The following is a 13445-nucleotide window of genomic DNA, read 5'->3' as shown; positions in this document are numbered from 1 at the left end:
CTATTGTACCATGAAAAAAGACTAGACAACACACAGAAATAATCATGCTGTTCATCACTGCATCACCACAAGTAACCCACCGAGCTGTTTGGGGGGCATCTTTGGTTACAAAGTTATGACCTCAATTATTATAAAGTACTGTGTTTTTTGGATCTGGTCAAACCCTGTTTATGTTGTAGTAATACACTCTTACCCAAAATGCAAACATGCTAAATGAACCTATTCTTCTGCAACTACTTGTGAAATATTCTTGGTAAACTGCTCTTTTTTAGTTGGCAGCTATTAATGCTGTGTAAAACTGCACAAATAAATACAGAAATATGGATGCATATAACGTTTTCATACATTTGTGATTTCAGGAACCTGGGAGACAATTAACCCTGTCAGGCCATCTAGAGAAGTCCCAGCAAGGTTTAGCATAATTGTTGCCTCTGGCGCTTGTCATGGTAGGTAATCAACATCAAAACACCTGTCTACTAATATGATCTATGACATGCAAAATTATAAAATACATTTCTTCAGGCTTCAACATGGTGGGATATCAATCACCCTTAAAAATCTATTTTAACATATGCTTTTCATGATAAATATGTGATGGAGTGTAAAAGTTAAATGTCAGTTGCCTCTATCAATTCTCACCTTCAAATGAGGTCTCCGACAATAATATTGATAAACATTTGTAAAATGATGAAATATTAAAAAAATGAGATTTTTCATGTAACAAAATATCTGTCTTTAGCATTTAATTCATATACGAAAATTATAATGTTGGTAGCTTCATTGAAGACAATGAAGTAGCTCAGGGCTCATAATAGCTGCCCTTCAGCTCCTACATTCCAATGTTTGTCTTTCTTTTCATGTTTTGTAATTTAGAACATTCTTATCTGAGGGGTTCTTATAGCCTTATAGCCCTTCACTCTTAAAAGCCTACTGGTGTTAACATATTGTTTTGCACTAAAGTTTTCAGGCATACTATCTTTCTTATAACTTTCTATAATAAACAAGTCAGGTTTATAGCTTTGATCATTAACTTGTTACCATAACCAACTCACTTTTGCCGTATAGATTGTATACTTTCCCAGAAGGGTAAAAGGGCATTATAAACACTTTTTTCAGGGTAAACACACGACTTCTGTTCAATCATATGCTGTGTTAGAAATGGGATTCCTGGTTGGCGGAGGCATGAATCCAGGTCAGGCAGTAACCACCATTCTAGTCAGGGTAAGCTAGACACACACTTAAAGATAACCTTTGCTCACCCTTTGGCAGCTTGGTACAGAGCAGTCAGGCTTATCTAAAGAGGCAATGCATAAAGTATTTGTGCAGCACACACACACGCACATTGTAACACAATGAATACATCAGAAAAAGACTCCACACAGGTTTAGGAAAATAGCGAATATTTGTCTGAGAAAACTAAGACCAAAATAACAAAATGCCAATCAGTAGAAGTCAATATATGAATTTTTTAATATTAAATGCAAAAGCAGTGCTTAGAAGTCACTAGCAGTCAAAAGGTTGGTTGAGGTCATGAGGGACCGGTGCAAATCCAAAGTTCAGGTAACCACGACAGAGGGCAGTCTGGCGACAGGACCCATGCATGGCCCACTGAGAAAGTACCTTTGATGGAGCAAAGCATTGATGCTGAGGGCACTATGCGCCAATCTTTTCTATGCAGTCGGATCACTGTGTTGTCATCGAGCTCCATTGAAATGTAAGCAATGCATTTGCATTGAGCCTTGTGGGCTGTGGAACACCTGTCATCAAACAGGCTTTGCGTTTGAGTGGAAGGGCGATGCATCAGTTCAGACCTCCGCTATGATGATGATGCATTGGTTTTGTAGCAAAAAGTTTGAGAACCTGCTTCTGAGACCCAGAACTTCGAGAGGGCTTCTCAGGCATGGACAAGGCACACAAATGACAGAGTCCAGCAACACCAGCAGGATTTCACAAATTCTTTTGTGTCACTGAGACTTCAAAAAACAGGAGGTAAGCCAGCAAACCCTTGGAGATCACTTGGAGGGAAGTCAGAGCCCAGCTCTCCTTCTGCAGAGCCGGAGAGCAGCAGGACAACAAGCAGAATAGCAGTCCATCCAGAAAAGCAGTCCAGCTGAGTACTTTATGCAGCACATCAGTCCTTCTGACAGAGGGTCAAAGCAGCTCCAGGGGGTGACTTCAAAGCAGCTCTCTGAAGTGCACATGGATCTCTTTCCACCCTGTCCTGTCTGATTGCTATCTGTGGGGGATAAATCAGTGCTTTGTGTGTGGACAGGACACTACCTGCTGAAGTGTAAATGTCAGCCCCTGCCATTCCTCCCTGCCCATGAAGACCCATCTGAATGCAGATAAATTCAGATAAGTGCTCAGAATTCAGATGAGCCTCACTTTCCTGTGTTTGTGGCTTTCTAGTTGGAATGCGTAGCTGTCACCCACCACAGACGTATATTGGAGACAGGCTATCAGGCATGTAGAAATGTAAGTGCAGAGAAATGTCTACTTTCTAAAAGTACCATTTTCAAAACAGTAATGTTAAATCCAACTTCACCAGTAAAGGGGATTTATCATTACCTTTCCAAAGACATGAAACATGAAAAAGTACTCCTCTCTGATCAGGAGTTGCAGCTTAAAAGTGTATTAAGGAATTCCCAATGCCGGCCTATGAGAGGAGTAGGCCTCAAATTGGGGAAAAAATCAAATTGTCTGTTTGTCATAACCAGGACATACCAAAAATAAAAGTACATGTCCTACCTTTTACTTACATGGCACCCTGCCCTTCAGGTTACTTACGACCTACCTTAGGGGTGACTTATATGCAATGAATGGGGAGTTTAAGGCCTGGCAAGTAGTTGTAAATGCCAAGTTGGAGTAGCAGTAAACTGCACACACAGGTACTGCAGTGGCAGACTTGAGATAGGTTTGAAAGGCTACTTCTGTGGGTGGCATAATTCAGTGCTGCAGCCCACTATTAGCATTTGGAGTACAGGCCCTGGGTGCAGGGTATACCATTTTACAAGGGCCTTACCAGTGCAAAAAATGTGGCAATCAGATACACACCAAAGTCATCATGTTTAGGGGGGGAAGCACATGCACTTTGGCATTGGTCAGCACTGGGAAAGTGCTCAGAGTCCTAAGGCCAACACAAAGAATCTGCAAAAAAGAGAGGTACAAGGCAAAAGGTCTGAGGAAAGACCACCCTAAGGATGACAGGTCCAGCAGCTATGCTCAAGGGAATCAGCATGTGGGTGGAGCAAAAGACCCTCACTCAGTAATGCACCTGAAAGTTTTCTCTGTCCCTTATATAAGGTTTGATGACAGCTGTGCTGTCAATGCAAACCTAAACAAAATAAGTATAGGGACCCCAATATTTTTTGGGGTACACAGCTGGCACAGTCAAAACTAAGGATGCTGAATACCAAGAATGCCTACTCTTGATTCCTCCTCATACCTCTTTCTTCCACCAACATACATTTCCTGTCCCTTTAGATCAGTTCTTGCAGATTAATTTTCGTCACTGCGTTCTCACTTTGGAGAATCTTCCTATCTCTTTATTTCTTCTTGTTTCTTTTCTGTCGATCTCTTGCTCTGGTTCAAGCTGTGACAATGAAAAAGTGTCAAACCTAAAAATCAGTGTCAGTGCCACAACATGCAATCACTGGCACAAATTAGGCACTGAAATGTGGCTGCTAAACATGTACGCCAAAATTAAAACCAAAGTTTAATATTATGTCCTTCTCATTCATTTTGAAGTGGAATGTTGAAGGTCTTTCTTTTTTAATGGGTTAGCCCTCAATATATAACATTAAAATGAAAATCAGCTAGGGCATTGCAGCACAGTGAGGAAACAGCAATTAACGAAACATGTAACATATTTTTTGAGAAATGTGAAACTTGCATGTGTACGACCATTACATAAAACCAGAAACACCGATACAGAATCAGCTGATTTCTTGGATTATGAAATTTACAAAACCCAAGGCAAGATGGTTGGCCTGTCTCTAACACTAACTTCATAAAATAGCCGCTCCTTAAGAGAGGGAAGAGGGTGAGCAGACTGGTTAACAAATGAATGAGGAAAGCGCTTGCCACTTTCAGCACACGTGACGGAACATTTGACCTAAAGCCCTGTTTGGAAGATTTGAAATCTGCAAATGTGAGGTGACTCTTAACAATGCAATGCAGTTGCCTCCTGGGCTTTAGGCTCTAAAAGATTTTCAAAAATACTTCCTTGGGATGAACAAAAATGTGGCTGTCATTTTAAGATGTCAAACGTTTTGAGTGAGAAAGTTGATATTTTACATTGATCTTTGTATTCATTTGTAGCTTAATAATTTTGTTCAACTAATGTAATAATAATAATAATAATAATAATAATATTCTAGTAGTAGTAGTAGTAATAGAAGGAAGAGGAGAAATATCATCATTATTTTTGTTGTTAATATTATTATTTTTATTATCAGAATTAATGCTAAATGAAAATAACATTTGGCCATTCCTACTAACACAGCTATGACTATTTCCTCCTTCATAATATGTGGTTTTGTTGACTTGCATTTTTGTATTCTTGTTATTAGTTGTATTCAATAAGTACTTCTAGTTTTGATTTGTACGAGTATAATAATAATAATACTTGTAGGAAATCAGCTTATCGGTTGAGTGGACAGAAGCCCCACTCAGTCACCAACCACAACCCTTGTCAGGGTGAACCACAAAAGTCTCAAAATTAACCATGGCTTAACCATCTGTTAGCTTGGCACAAAAGCAGTCAGTCTTAACTAAGAGGCAAAGTATAACTTTTTTTGCACTACACAAACAGTAATAAAGTGAAAGCACAGCAAGAAAACTCACACACACATTTAGAAACATGTCACTCTTTTGGTAGTCGAAAATCTCCAGCAGGGCAAAGCTGCAGTGTATAACTGAGAATGGCTCCTCGAGGCTGGATACATTCTCTGAGAGGTGCCGCTGACCAGGATTTGCTGCTGCGGAGAAGCAAATAGCTAGAGCTATCAAAGAATGAGGCTGACCGGCGATGTACCTTAACCAGATGTCTGACCTGAGGTGTTCACCTGGTAATCATCGACAAAGGAGAAAACGCATACCCGTTGTAACTGGCGCAAGTCACCTACCAGGAGCGACCCCTGACCCTCCTGGTAGGTCGCTCCCCCTCCACGCAGCTCCGACTGTGTGCACCTGCTGCCGCTGCCACTGCCGCTGGTAAGTGTCCTCCGTCCTTTTTGCTTTCTGTGCCACTGTCTCCCCCTATTGTGCCTCATTTTCGGCCCTCTGTTCCACCCGTTTTTCACTCGTTTTTTGTGCCTTTCTGCCCTCTATTCCACCCGTTTTTCACTCGTTTTTTGTGCCCTTCTGCCCTCTGTTCCACTCATTTTTTGTGCCCTTCTGCCCTCTGTGCCACTCGTTTAAACCTCGTTTTTTGTGCCCTTCTGCCCTCTGTTCCACTCGTTTTTTTGTGCCCCTCTTGTCTTCTGTTGCACTCATTTCCCACTCCGCTGTGCCCCCTACAGCCCTGCCCCCTGACTGCCCACTGGCCAAATGCTGCTCCTGCTTCCCAGCTGCTCCTCCCTCCCACCTCCCCATATATGCCGGACGCTGCGCGGTGAGGTGAGCGACCCCTGACCCTCCTGGTAGGTCGCAGGTAAGTGTCCTCCGTCCTTTTTGCTTTCTGTGCCATTGTCTCCCCCTCTTGTGCCTCATTTTCTGCTCTGTGCCACTCATTCCCCACCCCCCTTGTGCCCCATTTTGCCTTCTGTACCACTGTTTCCCCCTCTTTGTGCCTCGTTTTCTGCTCTGTGCCACTCGTTTCCCCCCCTTGTGCCTCATTTTGCCTTCTGTACCACTGTTTCCCCCTCTTCGTGCCTCGTTTTCTGCTCTGTGCCACTCGTTTCCACCCCTTGTGCCCCATTTTGCTTTCTGCACCACTGTTTCCCTGCCGCAGTCCCCCCTGTGGCCCGCCCCCTGCCCACTCACTGCTCCCGCCTCCCAGCTGCTCCTTCCTTCCACCTCCCCATATATGCCGGACGCTGCACAGCCGCGCAGCGGACGTGCGCAACGGGTGTGCCGCTGGCACGCCGAAGGCGCGCCTACGCCAGCACCCTCCACACACTCAAAGCCGGCCGAAACCACACCTGCTTCCAGGCCACCCCGAAACGGACCCACGGACCCTTCTCCTGCCACACCTGCAGCTTCACCTGCAACAGAGCCACCAAACCTCCAAGGACTGGACCCAACCACCTCCGCTGCATACTCCTCAACATCCGCTCCGCACGCAAACACACCGTCGAGCTCTGGGATCTGCTCAACACCTCCGCCCCAGATGTGGCCTTCCTGACTGAGACCTGGTGGAACGACTCCTCGGTGCCCGACATCGCCATAGCCATCCTGGACGGCTACAAGATCACCCGCAGGGATCTCGCCAACGGAATTGGAGGAGGAATAGCCATCGTCCACAAGTCCACCCTCAAGGTCGCCACCCACGCAGACGACACCCTGAACACCGCCGAACACCTCCACTTCCGGATCCACACCGACCCCAACACCACCCTCAGAGGAACACTCATCTACAGACCCCTCAGACCCTGGGCTCAGTTCAGCGACTCCATCGCCGACCTCACAAGCACCCACGCACTCGCCTCCACGGACTACATCCTCCTCGGGTACCTGAACTTCCACCTCGAGAACAACAACAACGCCAACTCCGCCACCCTGATCGCCAACCTCGCCAACCTTGGCCTCAGACAACTCATCACAGCACCCACTCATGCCGCCGGCCACACGCTGGACTCCGTCTTCTCCACAGGCACCCACGTCGCCTTCGACCACACCACCGAACTACACTGGACAGACCACTGCTGCATCCATTTCACCTTCAAGAAACCAACCACGCACCACCGCACCCAACAGCTGCATCGCTGCTGCTGGAGCAAAGTCACCGAAGACCAGCTGATCACCACCCTCTCCCAGAACCCATCCGCCGACCCCACCAAACCAGACACCGCAACCTGCAACCTCAGACAGTGAATCCACGACTGCGCCAACACCCTTGCCCCGCTCAAGAAACCCTTCAACAGCCACGCCAGCAAGAGAGCCACCTAATTCACCGACGAGCTCCAGACCTCCAAACGTGCATGCCGGAAACTGGAGAAGACATGGCTCCACGAACGTACAACGAACAACCACGCAGCCCACAAGGACGCCACCCTCAGACACCACCACCTCATCAGATTAGCCAAGAGATCCTACTTCAAAGACCGATTGGATAACAATGCACACGACAGCAAGGAGCTCTTCAGCATCATAAAGGAACTCTCCAACCCCAGCACCAATGCCAACAACATCCCGCCCTCACAAGAACTGTGCGACTCACAAGCCATCTTCTTCCACCGCAAGATCGCTGACATCCACGACAGCTTCGACACCACGACCACCCCGACTACGCCAGACTCCACCTCCCCTGTGAACACTACCAGCGCCAACCCCCTGACCTCCTGGTCCAACATCAACGACGAAGAGACATGCAAGGTCATGAACTCCATCCACTCAGGATCTCCGTCAGACCCGTGCCCACACCACGTATTCAACAAAGCAGATGCAGCCATCGCACCCCAACTACGGAAGGTCATCAACATCTCCTTTGAAACAGCGACATTCCTGGAAAGCTGGAAGCACGCCAAAATCAACGCCCTCCTCAAGAAGCCCAAGGCAGACCCAAAGTACCTCAAGAACTTCCGGCCCATCTCCCTGCTCCCGTTCCCGGCAAAGGTCATCGAGAAAATCGTCAACATGCAATTGGTCGGCCACCTGGAAGACAACAACATCTTGGACCCGTCCCAGTCCGGATTCAGACAAAACCACAGCACCGAGACAGCCCTCATCGCCGCCACAGATGACATCAGGCGCCAACTAGACAACGGCGAAACATCAGCCCTCATCCTCCTGGACCTGTCAGCCGCCTTCGACACGGTCTGCCATCGCACTCTCGCACGCCTCCTAGAAGCCGGAATCCAAGAGAAGGCCCTTGACTGGACCACGTCTTTCCTCTCCGGCTGAACCCAGAGCGCCCGCCTCCCACCCTTCCGATCCAAAGCCACCGACATCATTTGCGGCATCCCCCAGGGCTCATCTCTCAGCCCGACGCTGTTCAACGTCTACATGGCCCCCCTCGCACAAGTGGCCTGCCATCACAACCTCAACATCATCTCCTACGCCGACGACACCCAGCTCATCCTCTCTCTCTCACCAAGGACCCACACACCGCCAAAACCAACCTCCACGAGAGAATGAAGGCCGTCGCCGACTGGATGAGGAGCAGTCGTCTGAAGTTGAACTCGGACAAGATGGAGGTCCTCATCCTCGGACCCACCCCTACAAGTGGATCCCGACAAAAACAAAAAGAACGGTCACACAGGCCCTCGTCAGCACAAGACTGGTCTATGGCAACGCACTCTACCCAGCCAAACACCTATGACGACTACAACGCATCCAAAACGCCTCTGCCCAACTGATCGTCAACGAACTCCACCACAGCCACATCACCCCCCACCTGAGAGACCTACACTGGCTCACCGTCGACAAGAGGATTGCCTTCAAGCTCCTCACCCACACTCACAAAGCACACGACAATGCCGGACCAGCCTACCTGAACAGCAAACTCAGCTTCTACACCCCCACCGGCCAGCTACACTCCACCAGCCTCGCCCTCGCCCCTGTCCCCGGCATGCAACGAATGACCTCCGGCGGCAGATCCTTCTCCTACCTCGCCACCAAGACCTGGAAAACCCTCCGTACCCACATACGGCAGACCCAAGACCTACTCGCCTTCAGAAGACTCCTCAAGACCTGGCTCTTCGAGCAGTAGCAGCACCCCCCCCCCCTCCCCATAGCGCCTTGAGACCCTCACGGGTATGTAGCACGCTTTACAAGTACTCTGATTGATTGGTTGATTGATTGCATGAATGCATTTGTCACCAATGCCAGAGGATCCGGCCTCCAACTAAACACTGGCGGAAGCTGGTGTTTGGGGAAAGACACAAACAGGTTCATCTGACAAGGGCAACATCTGTCCATGATCAGCAAAACCACGTCTGAGGGTAATTTCTACTCATTGGAATATTTGAAATGCCTGAAATCCCAATCACTGAAGGGATAGAATTTGCCCAATATTCTTTCCTTTAGACAGAAGTGGAAGAAAACCACATCAAGGTCTGCTGAAAACCTTTAATTTCATCCCGCTGAGGTGGTTGATGTACCTGTCAGCCGATACTTGTCCAATTTGAAATGAATGGAGCACAACACTTTGGGTAAAAATTAGGATGGCGTGCGGATCGCCCCCGCCAGGCCGGCGGTGGCGGGGGCAATCCGCCCGCCATCCGTGCTGGAATGACCCCCTGCCATATTATTATGGTTGGGGGTCTGCGGCGGACCGAAAGACCGTCCGCTGCTTTTCCACACCGGTCGCCTTGCGACCGGGCAGAAAAGGGTTCCATATGGTGGCGGTGTCTATCAGACATCGCCAGCCATATTAGAATGGTTTTTTTCCAATGCCTTACCATGGCAGCATTGCCGCCACGGAAAGGCATGCGGAGTCTGCTTTGGGGTCCCCAGTGCGGGCCCCCAGGGACTCCGGGGGTGTGCAGATGTGGGGTACCAATGGTACCCCCCAGCATTTTAAAGAACAACGTGGCAGGCACCGCGTGGTGCCTGTCACGTTGTGCTTTGAAATGCACAACATGTATTTTTACCATTGCGGCGGGCGGTGCTGACAACAATGTTAAAAATACAGGATGCACCCGCCACTGTGGCGGGTGCATCCTAATTTCCCCCACAGGACCCCCGTCCTTATGGCGGGCGGTCCCTTTCTTCGATGGGATGGCGGGCGGACAAAGCCCGTCCATCATTCTAATGGGCCCCTTTGTCTCCTGTGAAAGAGCGCACTGCAAAGGACTTTGCGATCAGTTCTAAGCAGTTGATATACAACTCTCTCACCTGGTCTGCCCATGAATTGCTGGTGGTCACACCTCCACAATGAGCTCCTCAGCCCAACAATCTGCCATTGGATTTTATAACCATGTGGGGAACTGAACTGAAAATGTATCTGCCACTCCAGGCCATCATGTGATCCAACCACCACTGCATCTCCATCTTGGCTTTCTCTGGTAGCCGGACCTGAGCCGTGTAGGAAAGTTCTTTCCCTAAATGAGCTGCCTTTAACCTCTGAAGAGCATTATAAAGCAAGGGACCTGAACAGATGACATGAGAAGTCAGATAATTCTGATGAGTGATAAATAATTTTAAAGAGGGGACCCATGGGTACCCCTAAAGGCACCAACTTGAGGCCTCTGGGTGAAGGGGGGCCTGTTTCAGGACCACAAAGACAGTTTCCGACAGCAGTTCCGTGTTGGGCAGACCGATTGTCTGAATCCAACATCATAATATATTAGTCGGAAACATGGTCCGAAGAGCTGTACAATTTGGCTCTGACTGACTCAGATTATCCGAATCCCGGACGGAACCGATTTGTAATGACCGAATGGTTACCTTCCTTCATAATCGATTGGTCAGAAAGGTTTCAGAGTCGGTCAAAAACATGGGTTCCTACATGGGTTAGGAAAATTCGAACGCCTAACTCCTTCCTGGTAAGCATCAATTTCTGAGTGAGGTTCCAAACCTGCTGGACTGAGTCAATGACAAAACTCCAAAAAGCACATTGACTGCGATGTAACAAATTCTGATTTGAGCTCATTGGTAATGAATGCCAGTGTTTGAAAGAGAGACTGTGTCATGGATAGGTTCCAGAGGAGAACTGACAGCTCTTGGTACAACAAGAGGATATCGACTAAATATAATATTAATAAAACATGTCTGGAGGGTATAAACCTCCACCACAGGTCACATGACCTTGCTGAATCTCCAAAGAGCAGAAGAAAGTCAGAAGGGAAGTGCCAAAAACTCATACAGCTGGCAGTTCCACAAAATTGCAGGAATCTGCCACGTGGTGTGAAGATGGGAATTGTAAAGTAAGTGTCTACCCTCAATATCCAATCACTTGGTTATGGGATGTCTGGCAATAGAGGGCAACCCTCCATCTTGAAGTGGTGGTAAACAAGCCACTGATTTTACTCCTGGAACTTAATACCCCGGTCATGCCCTTGTCCTTTTTCTTGAACAGGAAAAGGTTGCTTTAGAATTCCTGTGGATTTAAGAGGAACAGTGACCCCTTAGTCCATAAGTGAGTTTATCTCCTGTATAATTAAAAGGCTATCTGCACCTGAAGGAAAAATGTTTTTGGCCTCTTGGGCTAACTGGGAGTCCCATTGAACTCTATTTGAAAACTAGAGCCAGTTTGCAGAATCCATATGTCTCCTGTTACATCCCTTCATTAGCGCAGTAATAACCCCAGGCAATCTACCACTTTTGGTTGCAAAGAAAGGATACGCCTTACCAGAAGATCCAACTGAAGAACTGTTAGTCCTATGGAAATTTCCTCTGAATCAGGTGGGGAAGAACCCCCCAAACCGCTTCTGATCCTGTATTGGAACTGGCAGATGTCTTGATATCTTTGCGACACTGGGATATAGGTATGCCCTCCTACTTCTACCAGTCCCTCCAAAAAGATTATGACAAATATTTTTTCCATCAATTTTTGTGGCTTTATTACATGTTAAAAAAGTTGTCCCAAACGTGTTCAACTGTTTTATAAATGGGTTTGCAAAGAGAGCCAGCTTCAGTTATGGCTAATTCCCCTAACTTGGGGTTCATCTTAATTCTCTTTTGTCTTCTTTCAGTAGAGAACGCACAGTTGGAAATCCTAAGAAAGCACCCCAACAGCACGTTAGGTTAAATTCTGTTGCCAGTATCTTTGACTTCCTCAGCCATATCCAAGATTTTGATCAACTGCCCCAGGATATCCTAAAAGTTTATCCTGGCAGGTCTTCTAGGAATGTGCAATCCTCTTGTTGAGTTCTTTAATATATCTGGCTACAAAGGTGATCATCTTGTCATTAATGTCTGTGATCAAAACAACCTTCCCATCAAGGGATGAATGTGTGGACTGCGCCTTAAGGTGACCCCCAACCTCCTTGTCCATGGATTTGCAAAATATATATTACTTACATAGTGAGCCACGTTTGACATCATCTGCGTAAGCTTTTGTGGAAGTTTTTGTGCTTTAATAATAATTGTGCATTAATAATAGGCCTGGGTGGAGTTCGCAGAGTTCTGCTATTTGGAACTCCACAAAGTGCAGAAAAAACCCTGCTGCACTCTGCAACGTTCCGCAAGTTTAGGAGTTGTTGATTTTTAGCAGCAGGTGTTTGTCCTACGTGAATGGCCCAATGCGCCCACAAGGGTCACTGCTTCTTTTGGCTGATCGAGTAGATGTTTTACTTGAGCGGCAGCTTTCTCAATGCGAGCTGTAGGTTTCTCAATGTGAGTGGCTTCCCGTGACCGCCCACATTGAGAAATTGAAGTGGAAGGGGGTCTAGCATATGATTTTCCTCGCTTGCCAACTAAGGGCCTCATTACGATGTCGTTCGGAAAGCAATCCACCTGACTCCTTGTTGGGATCGGTTCCAACTGATTCGCGCTCGGAGAGTCCGACCAACAGATTAAGATGGTTCCCAACACAGTTCGGAAAGTCTCCCATTGACTTCAATGGGAGCTTGTGTTCGGACCAACACAGGCTCCCATTGAAAAAAGGGGTGGTTGCGGAGAACCTTGCACCTTGTCGCAGGAACCCCATGGTGCCTGCCACACTGTGCATGGTTTAAAGAGGGGACCCATGGGTACCCCTAAAGGCCCCAACTGGAGGCCTCTGCGTGAAGGGACCACATAGTCAGTTTCCGACAGCAGTTCCGTGTTGGACAGACCGATTCAGAAAGGCTGTCTGAATCCAACATCATATTATGTTAGTCCGAAACATGGTCATGATAGCTGTACGATTCGGCTCTGACTGACTCAGATTCTCCGAAACCAGGACGGAATTGATTCTTAATGACCGAATGGTTACCTTCCTTCATAATCGTTTGGTCAGAAATGTTACAGAGTCGGTCGAAAACATGGGTTCCGATATGGGTTAGGAAAATCCGAACGCCGTTCGGAGCCTTTCAGACCGACATTGTAATGAGGCCCTTAATGTTGGTGAGCCACGCAAGAGAAAAAACTCCACTCTGCGCCGCTTTTCTGAGTTTTTGGAACTGTGTGCTCTGGGCGGAGTGGGAAAAACTCTGCGAACTCCGCTGGCAGAGCAGAATTCATCCCCCACCCCTAATTATTAATTAACGTGCAAAATATGAATCTATAATATCAGTCAGTCAGTCAAAGCGTACTTTATTCGAATACTTAAAATCATAAAAGCAATTACATCACATGTATAAAAAGACAGTTCATATATTAAAAAATAGGTCTTACATTTTAAAAAGCAGTTTCATATA

The sequence above is a fragment of the Lissotriton helveticus genome, chromosome 9, assembly GCF_964261635.1.
Source record: "Lissotriton helveticus chromosome 9, aLisHel1.1, whole genome shotgun sequence".
NCBI classification, from domain to species: Eukaryota; Metazoa; Chordata; class Amphibia; order Caudata; family Salamandridae; genus Lissotriton; species Lissotriton helveticus.
Note: the sequence above shows the minus strand (reverse complement) of the source record.